A 25,249-nucleotide genomic window follows, 5' to 3' on the forward strand; every position below is an offset into this window, starting at 1 on the left:
AGAAACTAGTTACTTTGGTCTCAAGAACTTTAAAAAATCTTTGTGACTGAACAAACTAGTTATCAATGTTAAGTACATATTTTGAATCTCAGTAGTTCGACCTCGGATTGGCTTTGAAACACCACTTTGGAGCTTGTCATAACTTGGGCTCATGGGTGGGGGTGGGCCAGAGAGATAGTCAAGAATGAGGTCAGTGATTTGGCAAAAGCTCCACAGCAACTGGAATTGTTTAAAGCTCTAGCAGTGGCAATTGGCACTAAGGCCCTAGCTGTCACAGAAAGCAGGTAGATGCCATGAGGGAGGTCAGAATTCAATTAGAAGACTGCTAAGAAAGAAATGAGTAGGGTGGGCCCTTGTCCTGGAGGAATGCAAGTTCTAGGCAGAGAGCCAAGGCAAGTTTGTTATGTTCATGTAATATTTTTTCATTTACAGTGTGTATTCAAATGCTCTAATTCCATACATTCTCACAACAGCCCATTGAAATGGTATTATCATCTCTCCTTTTGCAGAGGAGTTACCTGAGGCTCAGGGCAAACTCATGTGTTCTGTCCTATGTCATGCATCTAGTGAGAGTCAGAGCTGGGAATTTAGCCCTCTGTCCCTTGGTCTGGTGTTCTGCTGCCTCTCGAGAAGCATTTTTCCCTTTAATTTACATTATACTTACATTTTCCATTATAATATGAACCACCCTTGTATATCTTGTGTATCACACTCATCTCACCCAGAGTTGTGACCTTAATAGAAACTCTGATTAGGAGTTCCCGTCGTGGCGCAGTGGTTAATGAATCCGACTAGGAACCATGAGGTTGTGGGTTTGGTCCCTGCCCTTGCTCAGTGGGTTAACCATCCCGCGTTGCCGTGAGCTGTGGTGTAGGTTGCAGACGCGGCTTGGATCCCGCGTTACTGTGGCTCTGGTGTAGGTCGGTGGCTACAGCTCCGACTCGACCCCTACCCTGGGAACCTCCATATGCCGCAGGAGCGGCCCAAGAAATAGCAAAAAGACACACAAAAAAAGAAACTCTGATTAGATAGTTTCTTCCAACTTAACAGGCAGCTCCTTCTAAGTCTCATTTGCTGGTTCTAACTTCTCTCTTGACCTTCTAAATGTATTCCTTAATTCTAACACCGGAACACTGTTTCTCTACTGTACATACTCTCAGAGTATTTTCACCCACTTCCATAGATTTAAATGCTATCACCTAGTGCACTGGTTCTGGTAGAGATAGGTGCTGATACCCCAGGTACATTTGTGGTTTTCTTCTAGTCCAGCTTGTCCTTTCAAAAAGACTTCTCTGGAGTTCCCCTTGTGGCTCAGTGATAGTGAATCCGACTATCTGTGAGGACTTGGGTTCGATTCCTGGCCTGTTTCAGTGGGTTAAGGATCCGGTGTTGTGGTGTGTAGATGGCAAAAACTGTTCAGATCCCACTTTGCTGTGGCTGTGGTGTAGGCCAGCAGCTGCAGCTCCTATTTGACCACTAGCCTGGGAAATTCCATATGCCATAAGTGAGACTTTAAAAAGTGAAAAACAAAATAAAACAAACAAAAAAACAAAAAGACTTCTCTTCCCCCATTTTTTTCTGGCTAAGAAGCATACTTTTTTGAGTAGCCTTCAGGAGGAGAGGATGAAGTAAAGGATTCATGCAATAGGAGTTAGATTCAACCAGATAACTTCTTTATCCCGGGCAAGTATAAAACCCCATGATTTCTTTGAGAGCGTATTTGAATGATTACATTTCTGTTCATTAAATGTTTTTTAAAGCTTATTATTTTGTAATCACTTGAATTTACGCTTAAGATAGAATTTTTTTTTCTTTTTATCCATGCCCATAGCATGCAGAAGTTCTGGGGCCAGGGGTTGAACCTGAGCCACAGCATTGACAATGCTGGATCTTTAAACCACTGTGCCATCAGGGAACTCTTAAGGTAGAATTTTTAGAGGATAAAAAGCCAAAAATTCATAATAAATTTTTTAAAAAATGAAAAATGCAATATGACTGCATAAGCATTAAAGGAACTATAAATTTCAGGCAAATAGAATTTAATATTTATTTGGGGGTTACACTGTGCTTTTATATACCTTATTTCTAATTTTTACAATAATCCTTCGAAGTAGTGATGATCATGTTTTTTAACAGAGATAGGGCAGATGTACATAGAGTTAAGTAATATATCTCAGATCATACAGTTGTTATTAAAGAGTAAAGTCAAACCCAAGTCAATTTGGCTTTGGAACTCAAGCTGTTTCCAATGCAGCAATGCTTTTCTGAAACTAGTCATAATTACAAAATTTTAATTTTGCTCTCCACCCAGCATACCAGTCCTTCAGCTCTCCACCCAGCATACAAGTCCTCTAGATAGCATCTTCAGCATTCAGGTTCTGCGATGATACAGCTAATACTGCAAAAGGATGTGCTAACAAGGTAATCCATTCCAAACTCCCTACAATTGTGATAGAAGATTTAATCCAGATTATTACCATTATCTAATTTGCAAAGACCTCAGAGAAATGTAACTTTAGTCTTCCATTTAAATGTCTTCTATGACTATTAGGATAACATTGGATAAAAACAGCTATCAAATTCTTTAGAATTCATTGCTAAACATTTTCAACAAGGTGTCTATATCTTTCAGTTTGTACTTAGGTGTGATTTTGTGGATTCTTTACTATTGTCAGCTCTCATTATCAGTGAATTATATGCCATATAGCTCATCTATTGTAACCTGGACATTTTGCCATTTATAGCAAATTTGTTTTTATATTTTGGAGGGGTATTGGGGATGAAAGAAAAAGGAAAGAGTAAACAACACAAGAATGTTGGGGTGGAATTCTATATCTGTTTTATTATGCTATTTTTCAAAATATTGATTATGACTATATTCTCTTTGGATAAGTTTTATACAGCCCATGATTTTTTTTTTTTTTTTTTTTTTTTTTGTCTTTTTGCCATTTCTTGGGCCGATCCCGCGGCATATGGAGGTTCCCAGGCTAGGGGTAGCTGCCAGCCTACACCAGAGCCACAGCAACGCAGGATCCGAGCCGCGTCTGCAACCTACACCACAGCTCACGGCAACGCCTGGATGGTTAACCCACTGAGCAAGGGCAGGGACTGAACCCGCAACCTCATGGTTCTAGTTGGATTCATTTCCGCTGTGCCACGATGGGAACTCCAACTACAAAATTTTCTACTCTTCCTTTTTTTACCTGCAATCAACAGTCTTAAGTTACTGCATTTTCTATGTTGCACAGATTTAGGGCTTTTTTTGTATGTTATCTGGAATTAACCTCATTACAACAAAGACGAAATGTCCCTTTAAGAAAAAATCTAAAAGGAAAGATTGAATTATTGTCTTGAACAGTCTGGCAATCTTGATGTATTTAGAGTTGCAAATAGAATGACTTTTTTTGTTGTTGTTAATTCAGTCACAAATTGCAAAGGGGATTAGAAAACCAGGAACAGTCATGTTTCTTGGGAGATGGTGGGTGCCAAGAGAAGGAATGATGGGACTATGGTTATCCTTACAAAAAGAAACGCAGCTTATTTGGTAAGATTTTATAAAGTTTGCCATAAAAGTTCATTTGAAAATTGTTCCACCTAAGACATTATGTTAAAATTTCTTCCAGAAATACAAATTGGTCAACCAATTTTACCTCATAATATCAGTTTAGCTCTGGAGTTGTGCTTAACACAGCACTAAGTGGCTGAGGGAGTGATACAGTAGACCAAAACTGTACTTGACGGAAGTACTATGAAGCTCAGGAGTACTGTGCAAGGCCATTGACTTTGCAACAATTTCTTTCTTTTCTGATCTAAAACAAAAAGTGATTTTTGCGTGCCAGGGGATCTAATCTATTAATGGCATTCATCCTTCACTAGTCATCATTTTCCTTGGATTGTGCCATCCTATATAATCTGAGCACTAAGAACATCAGAAACTGACTTTGGGAATGTGGTGGAAGATGTGTCCCTGAAAACACAGAGAGCACTTTGTCCCCAGGGGTCACTAGGGAGGGAGAGGATGTTCTGTACTCTGATCAGACAAACACATTACAAAATTTCCACCTCAGGCTTTCTCATGGAACAACTAAAAATTTGTATATACTTTTTAATTTGTTCTTTTTACTGAAACAATGGACTTTATGATTCTCTCCAACACATTAAGTTTTTTTTTTTTTTTTCTTTTTAGGGCTGCACCTAAGGCATATGGAGGTTTCCATGCTAGGGGTTGAATTGGAGCTACAGCTGCCGGCCTACGCCACAGCTGCAGCAACATCAGATCTGAGCTGTATCTGCAACCTACACCACAGCTCATGGTAATGCCAGATCCTTAACCTACTGAGCAAGGCCAGGGATCGAACCCGAAACCTCATGGTTCCTGGTTGGATTTGTTTCCGTTGCGCCACGATGGGAACTCCCTCTCCAACATATATTTATGGTACATTTATTTCGAAACTTGCAGCTTAGCTCCTGCAGGGCAACATTGAGGGTGATTTGGCCTCTTCCTCCAGAAAAGCTGATGTCCTCCTAACCTCATCTTCTACTGCTCTTACTCTTTATCACTTTGCTTCTGCCATTCTGGCTTCCTTGTTCTTCCTCAAACATGCCAAGCACTCACTTGCTTCAGCACTTTTCCACTTACTGTTTCTTTCACATGAACAACTCTTGTTCCAGATATTTCACTTTATTGACTCTCTGATTAAAGGTTATTTTCACAAGGGAGGCCTTTCCTAACCTAAGAAATAAAGAGTAAACACACACACCATACACTCACACATTTATACTCTTTTATTTTTCCCTTATCCTGTTTTGTTTTTCTTCATATCCATTTTCTTATCACATCACACATAGGTACTTTTATTTATGTCTTTATTAGGTGTCTTCCCTCACTATCATTTAAGCTCCATGAAAGGAGAAAATTAGTCTCTTTTGTTCCTGCTATGTCTCTAGTGCCAAGAACAGTATCTGACAACTCATAAATATTCAGTGAATAATTGTGGCAAGAATGAATGAGTGAAGTGGTGAAATAGATTGCTCTATTATTCACATCCAGAAGGTGGGTCTAACTCAGTGTTTTTTTGCTTGTATATTCTGAAGATGATGCATCAGATTCTAAACTACCTCAGAAATCTTCAGGGTCAGCAGTTTTATTCTATGACCAGCAAAAGATTTTGGGCACAAGGGAGGGTAAATGATCAGGTTTTCATTTCTCCCTCAGCTCTTTTCCAGTCTCCTCCGACCACAACTTTACTTTTAGCTAATTTTATATAGTAGATGCCAACAACGATTTCTTGTACAGATAGGATTTCTCAAGCCAAAATACAATAAACAAACAAAAAGCTGAAAATAGAAAAAAGAATACCACTATTGAGGGAATTAGGATGAGGGCTATTAATCCTTTGCTTTTACACTTCTATCAGCGTTTCTCAGAAACTGTGAAGAAGAGTCTCAACTAGGTGAGTGAGTCAGTGCTAGAGTCTTGTGGAGGCTCAGCTTAGCCCAAGACTGAACCTGGAGAGGGCCTGGAAACAAAGCTGGAGTATAATGTTTTAACTATTTTAAAAAACAACCTTTAAAGGTGATGTGATAGGAAATCTTCATTCTAATCACTTTATATTTCAATGTTAGAGAAATCTTTACACAAGTCTTTGTTAACATGTGCAAGATTTTACCTGAAAAAAAATCTTTGAGAGATCAAATTTGCATCATTAGCATGGAAGTTATTAGAAAAACGACAGCACGAAAGACTTAAACAATAAAAAATTGTTTGGATTCTTACCAGTTGTCCACTGTTGACTGCTGAAATGAACAGCTGTGAGTTCTGTGCTCCCAGTTTTCACATGGCCCACATGTTCCTTGGGGGAATTCTACAGTTGTCATTTAAACAAACATATCTTTGTTACGTTGGGAGAGGCGTCTAATTTCATTCTGTTGGTGTGATGTGATCTGGGTCAGCACCAGGCAATTGGAAGCATTTAGTACAGTTCAGAACACTGTAGGGACTAAGGTTCTCCCTGTCCTTGGCATGTAGTGTTAGTGTCTGACTGAGAAGAATGGATGCCCCAGGCACCTATTTGGCAACACTCTGTGCCTAGGCAACACTCAGTGCAATGGGGGGATTTTAAAGAAATATGAGATCATCTCCATTATCCTGTTCCTGCTGTCTTCATGGCAGAGTTAGACTTTCTAGTGGAGAAGAAACCTACTCTTTTGTTTTTTATTACTTTGCTAACACTGGCTCCTAAACTCCAACTTTGTCTCAGCAGTTCCTTTGGTCTTTAGGAGCTGCCCTGCTCCTAACGGCAGGATCTCCTCACTTTGGTATATGTATATTTTTTTTGTCTTTTTGCCATTTCTTGGGCCGCTGCCGCGGCATATGGAGGTTCCCAGGCTAGGGGTCGAATCGGAGCTATAGCCACCGGCCTACACCAGAGCCAACAGCAACGCGGGATCCGAGCCGAGTCTGCACCCTACACCACAGCTCACAGCAACGCCGGATTCTTAACCCACTGAGCAAGGGCAGGGATCGAACCCGCAACCTCATGGTTCCTAGTCAGATTTGTTAACCACTGCGCCACGACGGGAACTCCACTTTGGTATATTTTGTACACAACACATCAGTCTTTCTAAGATGGGAGTAGATTTGCGGTAGATTGGATTTGAAATCAAAAGACCTGGGGCTGTATGTCTTGTTTAAAGTTTATTTTCTACTGACCAGTTGTAAGACCACCTCCACCAGAGAACTGTGGTGGAGATCAAATGAGATCATGTATGTAAAAGCAATTTTTAAAGTGTAAAGATCAGTAGAAAAGTAAAATATTATTGGTATTAAGCTCTTTTATTATGTACCCCCTCGATAATGAAAACCTTCCAAAGTTAATTATTGCCTATGGAATAAAGTCCACATGCATTAGCCTGTTTTAAGAGGCCCTCTCCATTATGGCCTATTTTTCATATCCTATATAGAGAACCCGTTCTTCAGGCAATGCAAAATTTTCTCAGTTTCTAGAACACAAGGCTTACTTTCCCACATCCGTTTTCTTGGAATGTTTTTATTTTAGCCAATCAAAAGCGTACTTTTTTTTTCTCTCATTTTAAGAAGTTTTCTATGTTTTCTTCTAAGAGATGTGTATAGTTTTAGGGTCTTATATTTAGGTCTTTGAACCATTTTACTTTGTATATGGTGTAATAAATGTCAACTCTATTCTTTTGGATGTAGATATACAATTTTCTCAGTAGCTTTTTTTTTTTTTTTTTTTTTTGGTCGTTTTGCCATTTCTTGGGCCGCTCTTGCAGCATATGGAGGTTCCCAGGCTAGGGGTCGAATCGGAGCTGTAGCTGCTGGCCTACACCAGAGCCACAGCAACTTGGGATCTGAGCAGCCTCTGTGACCTATGCCACAGCTCCTAGCAATGCTGGATCCCCAACCCACTGAGCAAGGCCAGTGATCGAACCCGCAACCTCATGGTTTCTAGTCGGATTTGTTAACCACTGCGCCACGATGGGAACTCCCCCCAGTAGCATTTATTGAAAAGACTGTTCTTTCTCCTGCCCCATTTTTTAACAAGCAAATATGTGTATTTATTTATATATCCCTCTTTCCTAAATGGAAGCATACTATTGCATATCTTCACCTAGATTTTTTCATTTAACAAGATATTCTGGAGAACATGTACTTCAGACCCTCCCCCTCATGTCCTTTCTTTTAACTGGTGATGTAATATTCCATTTTGTGGATGGGCCATGTTTTATTCAACAGGTTTCCTATAGATGGAAATTTAGGGTTTTTTTTTCTAGTTTTTGATTTACATAGGGCTGCAGTGAATAGACTTGTGCTTATATTTTTTCATTTTTTGATACTGTATCTTGGGTACATTGCTGAGTCCAATCAAGATAAGATAAAATATATGTCCAATCTTGTTAAATATTGTCAAGTTCTTTGCCATAGGCTTTGTACCATCTTACATTCTCAGTAGCAATGTTTGTAATATTTGTCAGAGTCTGTTTCTCTGTGGTGTTTCCAGTGGTATATATTGTGTCACCTTTTTGGAATTTTGTGACTCTGATAGATAGGAAGTGGAATGTTACCTACTAATTTTTTGGTAGGCTAAACTCAAGTACAATTTCTTACTAGTTTGCATCAGGCATGTGTAACTTGTTATAGCCAATTATATTGTGGATATAAGGGTACATACAAGATCTCCCCTACAAACAAGAAGCTTTTTGAGTGAAAGTGCTAGGTCCAACTGATGTTTTTAAAAAGTGTTTCAAGGGCTTTTTTTTTTTTTTTTTTTTTTTGTCTTTTTGCTATTTCTTTGGGCCACTCCCGCGGCATATGGAGGTTCCCAGGCTAGGGGTCGAATTGGAGCTGTAGCCACTGGCCTACGCCAGAGCCACAGCAACTCGGGATCCGAGCCGCGTCTGCAACCTACATCACAGCTCACGGCAACGCCGGATCCTTAACCCACTGAACAAAGGCAGGGACCGAACCCGCAACCTCATGGTTCCTAGTCGGATTCGTTAACCACTGTGCCACGACGGGAACTCCTTTTTTTTTTTTTTTTTTTTTCCAAGGGCTTTTAATATCATTAGCATTCATTGTTATGTTTGTTGATGGAGAGGATAAATGAATAAGCTCAGAGTTAGGAATTTGTTTTTATATACCTTTTTTAGAATCTATGATTATGTTTATGATCCTCTCCAGTGGGCATGTTTATCTATTTGGTGGAACCCTTGGGAAAATTCAGGTGAATTTTGTAGGAATTTTTCTCCCTTGTTTGAGGAAAGATGTCACAGAAATGTAAACTTTCTTCCCCCGAAGGATTCCATCGATTTCTGCACAAAACCTCCCCTAGAGAATGTAGTCATTTGGAAAATGTGTTTTATTTTCTATTTACATTGCAATTTATGAAGTTCTTTTTACCTCTGTTATTTGTTTTCAGTCTCACAACAGTGGTGAGAGACATGTGTTATCACTCTGCTTATAGATGAGAAACTTGTGACTCAGAAAAGTTTAGTAACTCGATCAAAGTTACAGAGACAACAGAAGCAGAGCCAGGCCTCAAAGCCAGGTCTTCTGATACCAAAGCCAAGATTCTTTCTTTTATACCACAGCTGCCATCTGGAACCTGGTAAGAGTTTTATATATATATATATATATATTTTTTTTTGTTTCTCTTTAGATGGGAACAGCTTTGAAAATATATTTAAAAAATAAAGTAACTTAAGTCATTTTTTTCTTTTCAATATATTATAACATGATATATCTTCTATATGTAATATGATAAAGGAAGAAGGGACATATAAGGCTGTACGTGTATACTTCTAAGATGCTCTAGTCTTAGAATTGTGTAATCAAAGCTCAGGGAATGCATTCCTTGTTGGGTGTCATGCCACTAATGTAGTCACAGAAAAAATACTGTGAAAAAAAGCCACCTGTTTTTAAAATACTTTTGAAATTCATAAGGGTAGCTTCTGGTTCACAATATCAAGGTGAGTACACTTACTTATTCCTCTCTTACAGAACCAATTTAAATAATATTAGAAGAAAAAAAGATATTTAGCCCACAGAAATAGAATTATAGTGATCGTGAGTAGATGAGGAAAGGATAAACATGCTTTATTAAGTTTATAGCGGAGCAGAGAGGAGGAAGAGGAGAAAACAACACTAGAATATAAGAGAAAGGGACTGTTAAGGATAGAAGTCACTAAGTTGCCCTGAAGGACCCTGGCGAAGCTTTGTACTCAGGACCATAAGCAGTTCAAGATGTCTAATTGCCAACTAGTAGGTGTTCTAGGAAGACAAAGCACTCATGGTAGAGGGATGGAATTGTTAAAGAAATAACATCTCCAGAGCTAAAGGGAGACTTTTTAATTCAAAGGGTCTGTAAGAGCAAAGTCAGATACATTTTAAAAAGGTCTGTATTTAGAGATATCATTGTGCAGTCTCAGAACACTAAAAACTTAAAATGGGAATTTGTATCTATGAACCTTTACTTGAGGATGTACTCCAGTAAAAAGAGGGTGAAAACCAAGAAAGTGAGAGATGTGGGATTGTTTAATAATTTAACCTTACCCCACAAGAAGTCTGGCCTTTGCTGTCGGCTTTGGGAGGTATCTCTAAACTCCTGGAATGTCATGCTTGATGGAGTGTTTTTGTTTTCCTGGGAGCTTTGGGGCAGCCAAATAACATTGTGATTCAAAGTGGGGGCTTGAGCCATATCTTGAGGGCTTGGAGACTGAAAATTAAAGTTGGCCCTTGGGCCAGACAACCATGCCTTTGTAATGGAGTCTCAGTAAAAACTAAACACTGAGACTCCATTTAGCTTCCTTGATTGACAAACATATGTGCTTATTGTCACAAATCAGGACTGGAGAAGTAATGGGTCTTAACTTTAGGGAAAGGACAATGGAAGATCTGCGCTTGTATTTCCCCAGACTCCACCCTATGTACTTCTTCCCCTGGTTGACTATTCTTTCTCTGCAGTAACTCTTAACTATAAATCTAATATCTTTCAGTGACTTCTGTGAGTCCTTCTAATGAATTAACAAAACTGAGTATGATTTGGAGAACTTCTTAAACTTGCAAGCTATGTCTCATGTGAGTGTGGTCTTGTGTGTGTTGTGTTTCCTTTAACCTTGCAGTTGGTCTACCTCTTCTCAGGGATATACAACAGAACTTGTTTAGGAGAATAAGGAAAATAGCATCCAAGGGTGAAAGTTATGTAGTTGGCCAGGGAAAGAAATTGGTGTATTTTAGGACATAGGTTGGTAGGTCTACAAAAAAAAAAAAAAAAAAAAGTTTTCAAGGAAAAGAAAAGGATCACTTTCAGATAATAGCTGTGCTGTTAATGAGAAATTGCAATATATTAGGATATGGTGGGAAAAGCCTATGAATCTTAAGGTAAAAAAGAATAACCAGAAACTCTAGGTAGATCAAAACACTTTATCAGAACATCATGTTCCAAATGTGAAACAATTTAACACATGATTGTTTTTCAGTAGTTGATAAAATGTAAGCCAGGAGACTCTAACCTTGGCACTAATGTATTTTCCTTTGAGTGGCACAGGATTGTGACAAAAACATAGGCAAGTGGGAGTCCCACTTGTGGTGCAGTGGAAACGAATCCGACTAGGAACCATGAGGTTGCGGGTTCAATCCCTGGCCTCGTTCAGTGGGTTAAGGATCTGGTGTGGCCATGAGCTGTGGTGTAGGCTGTAGACCCAGCTTGGATCTGGCATTGCAGTGGCTGTGGTATAGACTGGCAGCAGCAGCTCTGATTAAACCCCTAGCCTGGGAATTTCCGTAGGCACAGGTGTGGCCCTAAAAAAAGCAAAGAAAACAACAACAACCAAAACCCCAAAATAATAAAAACCAGATGTAGGAGTTCCCATCGTGGCTCAGTGATTAACGAATCCAACTAGGAACCATGAGGTTGCGGGTTTGATCCCTGGCCTTGCTCAGTGGGTTGGGGATCCAGCATTGCTGTGAGCTGTGGTGTAGGTTGCAGACGCAACTAGGATCCTGCGGTGCTGTGGCTCTGGCGTAGGCTGACGGCTACAGCTCTGATTCAACCCCTAGCCTGGGAACCTCCATATACCGTGGGAGCGGCCCTAGAAATGGCAAAAAGACAAAATAAATAGCGGCCCTAGAAATGGCAAAAAGACAAAATAAATAAATAAATAAATAAATAAATAAATAAATAAATAAAAAGCAGATGTAAACACTCTAGGCTTCGATGACGTTAAAGTAAAGCTCTAGCTGACAGTTATTGAGAGATGAAAGGTAGACAGGAGGGGTAAGCAATGGTAAGGGTACAAACACCCTCAATTTACACAGTTAGGAGTCTGTTGAAAATTGATGAAAAACTTAAATATTGATGACAAAAATGATACCGCTGAGCATTGAAAAAAGGATACTTTCTCTGGGAAAAAACCCTCAACTTAAATCACTCACACTATATACAAAAATACCAATTTTATGTAAATTGTTGATCCGTTAACTATGAAAGGTAAAATAATAAAGCTTTAGAAGATAATATGGAAGACTATCCAGAATATATGAAGAAGTTGTACAACTCAATGAGAAAGTACAGTTCAAAAGAAAAATGAGTAAATAGGTTCAATAACTACTTCAAAACAAGAAATATCTAACTGGTCAATAAACATATGATAAAATACCCAATTTAATAAATTGTCAAAAAATGCAAATTAAAAGTGCAAAGAGATGCTCCTGTATGTCTATTAAAATTGCTGAAATTAAAAATACAAAATAGTGGAGTTCCTGTTATGGCTCAGTGGTTAATGAAACCGATTAGTATCCTTGAGGATGCAGGTTTGATCCCTGGCCTTGCTCAGTAGGTTAAGGATTCGGCATTGCTGTGAGCTGTGGTGCAGACCACAGACACAGCTCCAATCTGGCATTGCTGTGGCTGTGGTGTAGGCTGGCAGCTGTAGCTCCGATTCAACCCCTAGCCTGGGTACCTCCATATGCCGTGGGTACCTCCATATGCCGTAGGTGTGGCCCCTAGAAAAGACAAAAAGACACACACACACACACACACACACACACACACACACATATACACACATAAAGCAAAGATTGCCAGGGAAGTAGACCACCTGAAACTCTCATACAACTGCTGATAGTAATGGAAACTAATTTAACCAATTTGGAAAGTGTTTTGATTTCTTATGCTAAAACTAAAAATACTATATGTACCTTGTGATTTAGCAGTTCCTCTCTTAGGTATCTATCCAACAGAGGTTGTCAAATTTGTTAGCATACAATTGTTGATAGTATTCTCTCATGGTTTATTGTATTTTTGTAGTATCAGTTGTGACTTCTCCTTTTTCATTTCTGATTTCGTTTATTTGGGTTTTTTCTCTCCTCTTCTTGGTGAGTCTAGCCAGAGGTTTGTCAATAACAAATGCATTGATTTCTTAATTATTTATCTGCATTTGCCTTTTTTTGGATTAGTTTTTATTAAAAAGTAGAGTTAGCTTGAAAAAAGTATGTAAAATTTTTTTCCAAAAGTGCCTTATTAACAAAAATACCTTTAAAAAGTGGTATAAAATAGACAAATATTCTTCCAATATTAAAAGAAAAGAAATTGAAAGTTGAGGTTCTACTCTATTAAATTAACTTCTAGGCAGTGCCCATTGTGGTGCAGCGGTAATGAATCCAACTAGGAACAATGAAGTTGTAGATTCAATCCCTGGCCTCACTCAGTGGGTTAAGGATCTGGTGTTGCCATGAGCTGTGGTGTAGGTCTCAGGTGTGGCTCGGATCCAGTGTTGCTGTGGCTGTGGTGTCTGCTGGCAGCTGTTGCTCTGATTTGACCCTTAGCCTGGGAACCTCCAAATGCCGTGGGGACACCCGTAAAAAGCAAAAACAAACAAACCAAAAAAAAACAAAAAAAACAAAAAAAAAACCCTTCAAGACCCTTGGACAGTAAGTGATACTGTAACATATATGATTAAATTATCAATGTTTATAATGGGGAAAAAAATCTTTGCTCCAACTCAGTAGCTCTTTTTGACTTGCTAGCTAATGTAGATTGATTGTTCTGAGTAATTTGTTGTCTCAAGGCAGTTAAATCAGAACATCATTTATTTTTGTAAGTTTTCTTTTTTTTGTATTTTATTATGTATTTTAAACTTACTTTTTGGGGAAGCATGTTGAGACATCTGGATTCCATTTCCTTTAGATTTTTGAAATATTGCAATCTCATTTCAATTGTAAACTATCCATCTGATCATAATGTGTCAATACTTTTGAGTATTTGCAGTAAAAAGAATAAGGACACACACTGCATTCATTTATGACATGGATGAGAGCCATCCAAATGTCCACTGTCAGTTCTGGCAGGTCACCTTGCCTCTGGTTTTGTGCTGTATTTCAGCTTGGGCAGCTCACCTCTGTCCTTGTTTAAAATTTCAATCCACATTTCCGAAGAATGGTCCACCTATGCTAAAAAAGCACTGAGTAGTACTTTCTCTAAGAAGGCTGTACTTCAGGTATGGGATTTAGAAAATAACTAGTTCTAGGCATAAAGGTCAACCAGTCTGTTTTTAAAACAGGGTTGACAAATAACTAGCTGCAGGCACTAAGTTCAACCTACAAGTGTGTACTCTAAAATCAGTTCTGAGTCATCTGCTCTGTGTGTTTGGCACCCCTGTTTACAGCACATCTTGAGCCTTCTCATGTAGCAATGCTGTTGGTAAATAGCTTACCCTTTCTGACAGCATGGATGGGAAAAGGACAAACTGATCTTGGTTGGTAAAATGTGTACCTTATATGTGGTAAAGGGATATTTTGGAAAACCTTAATTATTTAAAATGCTTCTGTGTGTGTGCATGCACACACTCACTTTATGTGCTGTGTAATGATTCATGTTCTGAGAGATTGTTTTTTTCTTTTAGAGAGCTGGCAGCCAGCCTACCCTCTTAGAAATTGGAAATTTCTTGAGCTAATTTGGACATGAAGGCTATGTTTTTACACCACAAAGCTGTAACTCTTTGTCCAGATAGCACTGCCAATTATCTGTGATATTTCTATTCAGTGTAGACTTTAAAAAAAGCTAGATATTTTTATTAGCCTGTTTTGTGTATAAGCTTTTAGGATAATTATATATTAATATCACTTCTAAAGCAGAAAGGAGTTATTTAAAGGGATGACCTGATTGTCTAGATAAAATAATATAGCCACAATCCATTTTCTGAAAATTTAGCCTCAGGTTTGAGTACAGGCTGGAAGGTGAAAAGCAGGATTAAATTCCGAACTCTAGGTCAATAGTATTTAGGCTAAATAATTTACTCATTCTATATCTTTGCTTTCCAGTCTGTTAAACAAGAATCAAAGCATTTACTTATCTCCTTACAGGATAATAAAGAATTGGTAAACAAAAATGCATTTGTTCTGTTTGAAGGTCTAAGGCACACGCCATATTTCAATGTGCTTCTTCCTTCTGGCTCCAGTAGACTCCCTTGTGGTCATCACATTTCTAACTGGCAAGAAAAAGGCTTATTGGTGTGATGAGAATCCAGAGAGAATGTGCATGTACAGCTTAGTTAACCAGGAAACAGGCAAAATTAAGACAAATTTGTGAAAATTCTATTTTGTGTTTTCTGAACTAAGGAAAGGCAGAATTTTCTCAGAGGGCACAAACCTGCAGGAACAAGGCTAGAATAAACTCTTTGGAAAATCACAAATAGAGAAGGTGGAGAAATGGTAGCATTTACTCTTCCGAGGAACTTTTATAAAACATAAAAACATGCAAAAAAATATGGTTTGCAGATAGAGGCAGGAGGATTGGTTTTATCAGTTTTTAGAGGTTCTTTTATTTTATAGCATGCTTGTGTGAGTTATTAGTTCTGCCACCAGTTAACTTAGCGTGTCAATCTATGTACCAAGCTGTGAACTACGTATTGGGAACTTAGAAATGAATAAGAAACATTTTTTGCACTTAAAGTCTTCTTAATCTCCCTGGGAGAGAAATACATACAAATAATTACAATACTCTGTGGTACATGCTAGTTTAGTAGCAAAAATATGTGCTATGACTACAGATTTTTTTCCGGAGTGTTTGGGACTAAAGAGGTAATATCTGAGGTGGTTGGCACTTGACCTTGAAGAATAACTGGCAGTTAGGAAGGGAAGATCATTTTAGGCAGAAGGCAGAGCATGAGTGGAGGCCTGTAGAAGGGATGTCATTGAAATAGGGGGATATTTTAGAGAGGAGAGAGTTAAGTGTTTAAGGATCATACAGTCCCAGGTGGGTAACCCTGCTAGGCGGCCATTCACTGGCTGTGTGATTTCAGGCACATTACTTAGCCTTTCTATGTCTATAGTATCAGGACATTATTATCTATTCTGCAGGGTTGTTGTGAGAACTAAGTGAAACAATAATGTAAAGGACCTGGAACAGTGCAAGGACAAAGCAAATAAATGTTCAGTACATGTTATTTCATCATCTTAAATGGGCTGCAGCTGCTACTCTGAAACTGCAAATTGTTCAGAATGTGGTGGGCTTTTCTTGGGAGGGGTTTCTTAGCATAAAGCATCCATGTAATATCTATTTTCAGGGTTGTTTTGAAGATTGGAGGTAATATTAAATCCAGGCCCAATAATGGTGCTCAATAAACATGGTTAATATCATTAAAATTATAATAACATTTCTCTCTCAAAGGCTAAAATATATGTATGTTTCTACACTCACACTGAATCAATTGTGAATTTTTGCACAGAATTGTGAATTTTTGTGGTTTAGCACCTTCTCCTCAACCAGAGGCAGAAAATTACTTTTGAAAGTGTATTATTTTCCCCCATATGTAAAATGTCATATTAATGATTATGTTTTATGTGTGAGCTGGTATAGTCATCAAACCATGTTTTGTTTTTCTGTTTTGGGCACACTACCAGGCACTCAGTAAATGCATAAAGAAACACCTAGTACATGAATTATGGAGTAACTCTCTAGCAAGTTCTCAGCACACTATCAGGCACTCAGTAAATGCATAAAGAAACACCTAGTACATGAATTATGGAGTAACTCTCTAGCAAGTTCTCTCTCAAACGTGAATTTTTTTTAATGGAATAAAATAATTTTAGGTTTTGAAGTTGCCTTTTGAAAACAAAGTTCCTGAATCATTTGAACCATTGTACACATGCAAATGCATATAGTATCAGCTTGTGGAGATCATGTTGCTCTAGAGTCTTTGTTTGCCTAGAGATTGCATTGGTTCAACATGCAATTATAATTGTAAACACTTATTATATCCATGACTGTTATTATGGCACTTCTAATTAGTATTATTGTAGAGGTCAACCTAATGTTATATCAATAAACCAGGACTAGAGTATCTTACGTGTTCATACTTCTTCCTAGTACTATAGATATCAGAAATGGTAGAAAATCCAGCACTTTTAATTTCTCAGGGAACCCTCCTTACCTTTTACTCTACTCAATTGCATAATGCTTCTGAGATGTTACATTTCCACTCTTCTTTACAGTTTTTTCCTTATTAGCCCAATTTAATTTTTAATTTATTTTTAAAATGTTTATTGAAATGTTCTTCCCAGTTTTAATTATGAGCACTGATAATAATGGAAATAGTTACATGTAGGCTGGCTCAAGCTTGTGAAAATGACACTCTCTGACTTAAAAATTCTGGAATCCAGAGGGAAAAATTAGCATGGATGCACTTGACTTTCCTTATCACATTAAGCAGCTCTAGCCTCACAGTACCAATTATCTCTCCCACCAACATCTAAGCAGAACTGGACCAAAGTCATGTAGCCACACAGTTACATTTTACTTCTGAAGAGCTTCAGGAAAGAGAATTCATAACTTGTCTTGAAAATGTGTCTGTTCTTCAAGAACATATTACTTGGTTCACATTCTGAAAAAATTGTATTGCAAATTTAGCCTAGGTCTTATTTGTTACTCAGTAGAAAAGGAAAGAATGTATTTAGCTAACACTCTTTGTTGTAATCAATTATTTGGCCTAGATTTAGAAACCATCAGCCTGTAGAGACTTTGAAAATCTATTCCTTCATAAATTTGGAAACTAGGGAAATCAGTTGGGAAATTATACTCTGGAGTTTTAAGAGGCTGTCTAGCTTGTTCCCAAATTTGTCCTTGCTGTAGTTGAGACATTTGATATTTTAGGTGCTGGCTTTAGTATTCAGAGACACCACTAATCTGGGACCTATATTTTCAGTTCTTTTCAACCTTGTCATTTATTCACTGAGCTCTCTGTTCTATTCCGTTGATCTTTATGTCTGTTTTTGTACCAACACCACACTGCTCTGATTAGATTACTGAAGCTTTGTGGTATTGTCTGAAGTCTGGGAGAGTTATGCCTCCTGCACCCAACCCCCCCTTTTTTTTCCTGAGGATTGCTTTGGCCATTCTGGGTCTTTTATGGCTTCATATAAATTTTTTGATTATTTGCTCCAGTTCTGTGAAAAATGTTATGGGTATTTTTATAGGGATCACATTAAATCTGTAGATTGCTTTGGGCAGTATGGCCATTTTAACAGTTATGCCAGTCCGGGAGTATAGGATATGGATATTTTTCCATTTCTTTGAATCATCTATTAATTTCCTTTATTAATGTTTATAGTTCTCAGCACGTAAGTCTTTCACCTCCTTTGTCAGGTTTATTCTTGGGTATTTTTTTTTTTTTTTTGGTGTGATTTAAAATTTTTTTTTTTTTGTCTTATTAGGGCCACACCCATGACATATGGAGGTTCCCAGGCTTGGGGTCTAATTGGAGCTGATGCTGCTAGCCTACGCTAGAGCCACAGCAATGCCAGATCCGAGCTGAGTCTGTGACCTATACCACAGCTCACAGCAACACTGGATCCTTAACCTACTGAGCGAGGCCAGGGATCGAACCTGCAACCTCATGGTTCCCAGTCAGATTTGTTTCTGCTGCACCACGAGGGGAGCTCCAAGGTATTGTTTTTTTACGTTCCTTTTCTGATATTTCATTGTTAGCATACAGAAATGCAACCATTTTCTGAATGTAAATCTTGTATTCTGTTGCTTTGCTGCATTTGTTTAGACTGAGTAGTTTTTGTGTGGAGTCCTTAGGGTTTTCTATATATACTATCATGTCATTTGGATATGGTGACAATTTTACATCTTCTCTTCCAATCTGGGTACACTTATTTCTTTTACTTTTTTTTTTTTCTTTTTTTTGGGGGGAGGCTACAAATGCGACATATGGTTTCCAGGCTAGGGGTCTAATTGGAGCTCAGCTGCTAGCCTACACCACAGCCACAGCAAAGCCAGATCTGAGCCGTGTCTTTGACTTACACCACAGCTCACAGCAATGCCAAATCCTTAACCCGCTGAGTGAGGCCAGGGATCCAACCTGCAACCTCATGGTTCCTAGTCAGATTTGTTTCCACTGTGCCACAGTGGGAACTCCTATTTCTTTTTCTTGTCTGATTGCCGTTGCCAGGGCTTCCAATACTATGTTAAATAAAATTGGTGAGAGTGGGCAACCTTGTCTTGTTCCAAATTTTAGTGGGAAGGCTTTCAGCTTTTCTCTGTTGAGTATTATATTAGCTGTGGGCTTGTCATAAATGGCTTTTATTATGTTGAAATAAGCTCTCTCTATACCCATTTTGGTAAGAGTTTTTTCATGAATGGATGTTGAATATTGTTAAATACTTTGTCTGCATATATTGAGATGATTATGTCTTTTTTGACTTTTCTTTTGTGAATATAGTATTTTACCTTGATTTATTTGCATATGTCTTTGTTTTTCAAAAAACTTTAAAAATATATGTATTTTTTTTATTTCCCCAATACATTTTTTTTTTTCCTACTGTACAGCGTGGTGACCCAGTTACACATACATGTATACATTCTTTTTTCTAACATTATCATGCTCCATCATAAGTGACTAGACATAGTTCCCAGTGTGATTTGCATGTGGATTACCATCCTTATGAACTTGAGATGAATCCTACTTGGTCATGGTGTATGATTTTTTTTTTAATGTGTTAATGTGTTAGATTCAGTTTGCTAAATTTTGTTGAGAATTTTTTCATCTATATTAATCAAAGATACTGGTCTGTAATTTTCCTTTGTGGTAGTATCATTGTCTGGTTTTGGTGATAGTGGCTTTATAAAATGTCTTTGGGAGTGTTCCATCTTTTTCAATCTTTTGAAAAAGTTTAAGAAGGATGGGTATAAGTTTTTTGTATGTTTGGTAGAATTCACCTGTGGAGCCATCTGGTCCTGGACTTTTGTTTGCAGGGAGGGTTTTTTTTTTTTTTTAATTGCATATTCAATTTCATTTCTTGTAGTTGGTCTGTGCAGATTATATATGTCCTCTTGATTCAGTTTTGGTGGGCTGTGTATTTCTAGAAAGTTGTTCATTCCTTCTAGGCAGTCAAGTTCCTTGTTATGTAATTGTTTGTAATATTCTCTTATGGTTTTTTGTATTTCTGCAGTGTCTTGAGATTTCGTCTTCATTTATTATTTTGCTTATTTGGATTTTCTCTCTTCTTGGTGAGCCTGGCCAGAGGTGTGTCAATTTTGTTTACCCTTTCATAGAACCAGCTTTTTATTTTAATCATCTTTTATGTTGTTTTTTTGAATCTCTATTTTATTGATTTCCTCTCTGATCTTTATGATTTCCTTCTTTCTACTGACTTTAGGTTTTTTTGGTTCTTCTTTTTCTAATTCTTTCAGGTGGTAGGTTAGGTTATTGATTTAAGACTTTTCTTGTTTCTTGAGGAAAGCCTATATTGCTCTGAGCTTCCTTCTAAGAACTGCTTTCGTGGCATTCCATAGATTATGTATGGTTGTGTTTTCATTGTCATTTGTTTCAAGGCATTTTTTAGTTTCCTTTTTGACTTCCTTGACCCATAGTTTTTTAAGTAGTATATTGTTTAGTCCCCATGTAGTCAGTTCTTTCCTCATTTCTTCTCCTGTGGTTGATTTCTAGTTTCATGCCATCATGGTCAGAAAAGATGCTTGAAATATACTCTTAAATTGGTTGAAGTTAGTTTTGTGCTCCAGTATGTGGTCAATCTTAGAGAATGTTCCATGTGAACTTGAAAAGAATATATATTTCATAATTTTTTTGATGTAATGTCTTGAAGATATCAATTAAGTCTAACTGTTCTATTGTGTCACTTATGATCTTTGTTGCCTTATTGATTTTCTGTCTAGAGGATCTGTCCTTTGGTATGAGTAGGATGTTAAAATCTCTTATTATTGTATTTTTATCACTTTCTCCTTTTATGTCTGTTAGTATCCATTTTATGTATTTGGATACTCCTCTATTAGGAGCATTTATGGTGACAAGTATAATATCCCTTTCTTGAATTGTTCCTTTTATCATCAAATAGTGTCCTTTTTTATCTTTCTTTATGGCCTTGTTTTTAAATCTGTTTTGTCTGATATGAGAATTGTGACTTCTGATTTCTTGTCTTTTCCATTACATGAAATATGTTTTTTCGTCCCTTCATTTTCAATTTACATGTGTCTTTTGCTCAAAGGTGGCTTTTTTTGTAGGCAGCATATTGTAGGCTCTTGTTTTTTTATCCAGTCTACCACTCTATGTCTTTTGACTGGAGCATTCAGTTTATTGACTTTTAAGGTAATTATTGATATATATGTATTTATTGTTATTTTAAACCTTATTTTCCAGTTGATTCTATGTTTCTTCTTTATTCCTTTGTATTTCTTTTTTGTGGTCTGATGATTTCCTTTTATTTTATGGTGATGTGCTCATCTTTTTGTTTTTTTGAATCTCTTAACTTGTTTTTGGTTTGTGGTTGCCCTCTTTTTTGAGTATGTTAACCCCTTGTGTTAGACTGATAATCACAGAGGCTCAAACTCTAAAAAAAAGTCTCATGGCACAGTGGAAACAAATCTGACTAGTATCCATGATGATGCAGGTTTGATCCCTGGCCTCACTCAGTGAGCTATGGTATAGGTTGCAGACATGACTTGGATCCTGCATTGCTGTGGCTGTGGCATAGACTGGCAGCTGCAGCTCTGATAAGACCTGTAGCCTACAAACTTCCATATGCCACAGGTGTAGCCCTAAAAAGAAAAAAAATTAAGAGTCTATATTTTTTTACTCTCCTTCCTTACATTTTATGATTTTGATGTTCTGTTTTTATATCTTCATATTTATCCTTTTGCTTTTCCCTACGTTTATCATTAACTTTCAGAAATAGGCTTTTTTTTTTCCCCTTTGTGATCTCTATACTGTTTTTTTAAGTGATTACTTTCCAACTGTGATTTCCTTCATTTTATATGTTTTTACTTCTTTCCTATTTAGAGAAGACCTTTCAATGTTTCTTTTAGTATAGATTTAGTATTGCTATATTCTTTTAGTTTTTGCTTGTCTGAGAAATTCTTTATTTCTCTTTCTATTTTAAATGATAATCTTGCTGCGTAGAGTATTCTAGGTTTCAAAATTTTCCCTTTGAGAACTTTGATTGTATCTTGCCACTTCCTCTGTTCTGTAGCGTCTCTATAGAGAAATCAGCTGATAGCCTTATGTAGTTCCCTTGTAACTAATTCATTGTTTTTCTCTTGCTCCCTTTATAATTCTCTCCTTATCTTTAACTTTTCTCTATTGCATGTCTTGGTATAGGTCTGTTTGGGTTCCCCTTGTTGGGAATCCTATGTGTTTCCTGTATCTGGCTATATGTTTCCTTTTTTAGACTTGGGAAATTTTCAGCCATAATTTCTTTCTTTCTTTTCTTTTTGGTCTTTTTTGCCATTTCTTGGGCCTCTTCCGAGGCATATGGAGGTTCCCAGGCTAGGGGTCAAATTGGAGCTGTAGCCACCGGCCTATGTCAGAGCCACAGCAACGCGGGATCCGAGCTGCGTCTGTGACCCACACCACACAGCTCATGGCAATGCTGGATCCTTAACCCAATGAGCAAGACCAGGGATTGAACCTGCAACCTCATGGTTCCTAGTCGGATTCATTAACCACTGAGCCACGATGGGAACTCCATCAGCCATAATTTCTTCAAATACATTTTCAATTCCCTTTTCTCTTTCTTCTTCTTCTGAGATTCCTATTATGCATAGATTGGCATGCATTATATTATCCCATAGTTCTCTTATATTGCTTTCTTTTCTTTTTTTGTCCATTTGGCTTTCTATCTCCTGTCTTAATTGGGTGATTTCTGTTATTCTACCTTCCAAGTCACTTACTCATTCCTCTGCATTATTCATTCTATTCATTGCCTTTTTTTTTTTTTTTTTTCTCTCTCTCTCCTTTTTTTTTGTCTTTTTCCAGGACCACACCTGCAGCATATGGAGGTTCCCAGGCTAGGGGTCTAATCAGAGCTTTAGCTGCCAGCCTGTGCCACAGCCACAGCAACACAGGATCTGAGCTGCGTCTGTGACCTACACCATAGCTCATGGCAATGCCAGATCTTTAACCCACTGAGCGAGGCCAGGCATCAAACCTGCAACCTCATGGTTCCGAGTTGGATTTATTAACCACTGAGCCACGATGGGAACTCCTATTCATTACCTTTGGTCAGCTTTCATCTCTAAAAATTTTCTAATTTTTCTTGGCTCCTCCTTATAGTTTCTAGTTCCTCTTTACAGTAACTTGCATTACTGCCGATAGCTCTTCTAAACTCCTTCAGTATGTTTATTACCTCCTTTTTGAGTTTGATGTCTTTTAGAGTGAAGAGGTCTCTTTCACTCTTTGTTTCTTCAGAGGAATTCTCCTACTCTTTTAACTGGGAGTGGTTCCTGTGGCTCTTCATTTTGCTCATATTTTTCTTACTCTGTAAATTATCTACTATATTCTTGGAGGGTTATTTATATGGTAGAGCATCCCTGCGTAGCTTGTGTAGGTTTACTGTTTTTTTGGCCTGTGGGTTGCTTTTGATTTGAATGCTTGCTGTCTCTTTCCCAATGTGTGCAGGCTCTTATCCCCTTGATAAGGAGTGTGCAGTTGCATAACCTACAAGTGCTCTAGGGAGGTTGGGGCAGTGGGAGGCACCTGCAGTCACTGCCTGATCACTGGGCCCTTGGCCTTGATGGTGACCTAGAGGGAGGTGGGAGTGGTGGGCTGCACCTGGTAGCAGGGCCCTCCACAGTGGCATCAGAACCTGGAGTGGTGGAGGTGGCAGGCAGTGGCGGGCTACACCCACCTCTGGAGTCTGAGATGGCTGGGACGGCTTGTATCTGCCCCTTTAGCCTGTTGCAGAAGAGGTGCTCTACCGCCTAAAAGCCCACACACGTGCAGAGAAAGAAATTCTTATGGTGGCCCTGCCCTTCCTTTCCCCCTCACACTGCCCAAAATGTTGCCTTGCTTCTCTGGCAGGCCAAGCCCTCTTCTCCTACTCCCTTGGCTGTGGCACCCCACTCCCTAGCCCCCTCACGCTGTTTCTACATAACCAACCCTAGTCATCTGCCCAAAATTGACCTCCAAAGTACCCAGCCCCCACTCAAGTGTCTCAGGCTGAGGTGCGTTGGGTATTGGTACTGATCATTTGTGTGTCTCTCTCTGTTTTGCCCTTCCCAAACTGGCTGCTGTACTTTTCTCCAAGGCTTTGAGGTTTCCCTTCCATCCCAGCTGATTTCTCCATCAGTCAAGGGGCCTCCCAGTGTGCAGATTACATTCTTCTTTCACAGCTCCCTCCCAGGAGTGCTGGTCTCATTCTGATTCCTTTTTCTTTCTTCTCTCTTTTTTTTTCCTTTTGTTTTGCCCAGTTACATGGAGGTTTCTTGCCCTTTTTGAATGTCTGAGGTCTTCTGCCAGCGTTTAGTAGATGTTCTGTGAGAATCGTTCTACATGTAGGGTTTTGTTTTTTTTTTTTAATGTATTTTTGGGAGAAGGTGAGCCCATACCCTATTTCTCCACCATCTTTATTCTGAGTCCCAGTTGCAGTTTATTGAGTACTTTTCAAAATTAGTTTGATTGTGGTAATTGCCCCAAAACAATAAAAGAGTCCTTATATTCTCAAAACCTCTTCATTTAAGAACATCTTTTGAAGAGCATAGGTACATGCAGTAACCACATGATTTTAGCAGAGTGGGTTGAAAACAAAGCAAAAATAGTCATTCAAATGTTTTATCTCTGTTATACCAAATGAAAACCAACTTAGAATTTCAAAAAAACTGAACTAGGCTCCAAGGGAGCACAGATACACCATAGTTGACATAAAATTAAATTGGTCTCCTCTTTTTTTTTTTTGAGTTATAATTGACCTGTTATATTCATTTCAGGTGTACAGTGTAGTGATTAGATATTTGTATGGCCTTATCTTAGTTTTAGAAAAAAGATAATAAACTTAGGATTTCTGGGGAGTTCCTGTCATGGCTCAGCAGAAATGAATCTGACTAGCATCCATGAGGATGCAGGTTTGATCCCTGGCCTTGCTCAGTGGGTTAAGGATTGGGTGTTGCCGTGAGCTGTGGTATAGGTTGCAGACATGGATTGGATCCCATGTGGCTGTGGCTGTGGTATAGGCTGGCAGATGCAGCTGCAATTTGACCCCTAGCCTGGGAACCTCCATATGCCGTGGGTGTGGCTCTAAAAAGACAAAAGACAATAAATAAATAAATAAATAAATAAAATAAACTTAGGATTTCTACATTTAAGTTCACTCTCTTCAAATTTATCTTAAATCATTGCCATCTTGTACTGCTTATTTGCTGATGAGTGCAGGAAACCAAATGAATAGATAGCATGCAAACATAAATAGAAAACCTTTGAAAGAAGTCATCCCCACCCC

The 25,249-nt window shown here is 38.2% G+C and overlaps 1 protein-coding gene across 13 annotated transcripts in view; it reads left to right on the top strand.

The window, feature by feature from the left end:
* TMC1 (transmembrane channel like 1) overlaps nucleotides 1-25,249 on the top strand; it is a 397,188-nt gene that overhangs the window by 2,190 nt on the left and 369,749 nt on the right. For 7 of the 13 annotated variants that reach the window (XR_014841737.1, XR_014841744.1, XR_014841740.1 and 4 more), the window contains exons 2-3: nucleotides 2,312-2,421; nucleotides 8,940-9,128. The exons of 1 other annotated variant lie outside the window; for it this stretch is intronic. The gene's annotated coding sequence lies outside the window, so the exon portion shown is untranslated. Of the gene's footprint in view, nucleotides 1-2,311; nucleotides 2,422-8,939; nucleotides 9,129-14,230; nucleotides 14,275-25,249 lie in introns of those variants that run through there. 5 more of the 13 variants (XR_014841738.1, XM_085019006.1, XM_021064884.2 and 2 more) reach the window with 3 other exon arrangements.

This window comes from Sus scrofa, chromosome 1 (assembly GCF_054392235.1).
Source record: "Sus scrofa isolate SSC_HxYL_T2T_F1_AM1 chromosome 1, Sscrofa_HxYL_maternal_Yorkshire_Landrace_v2.0, whole genome shotgun sequence".
NCBI lineage: Eukaryota > Metazoa > Chordata > Mammalia > Artiodactyla > Suidae > Sus > Sus scrofa.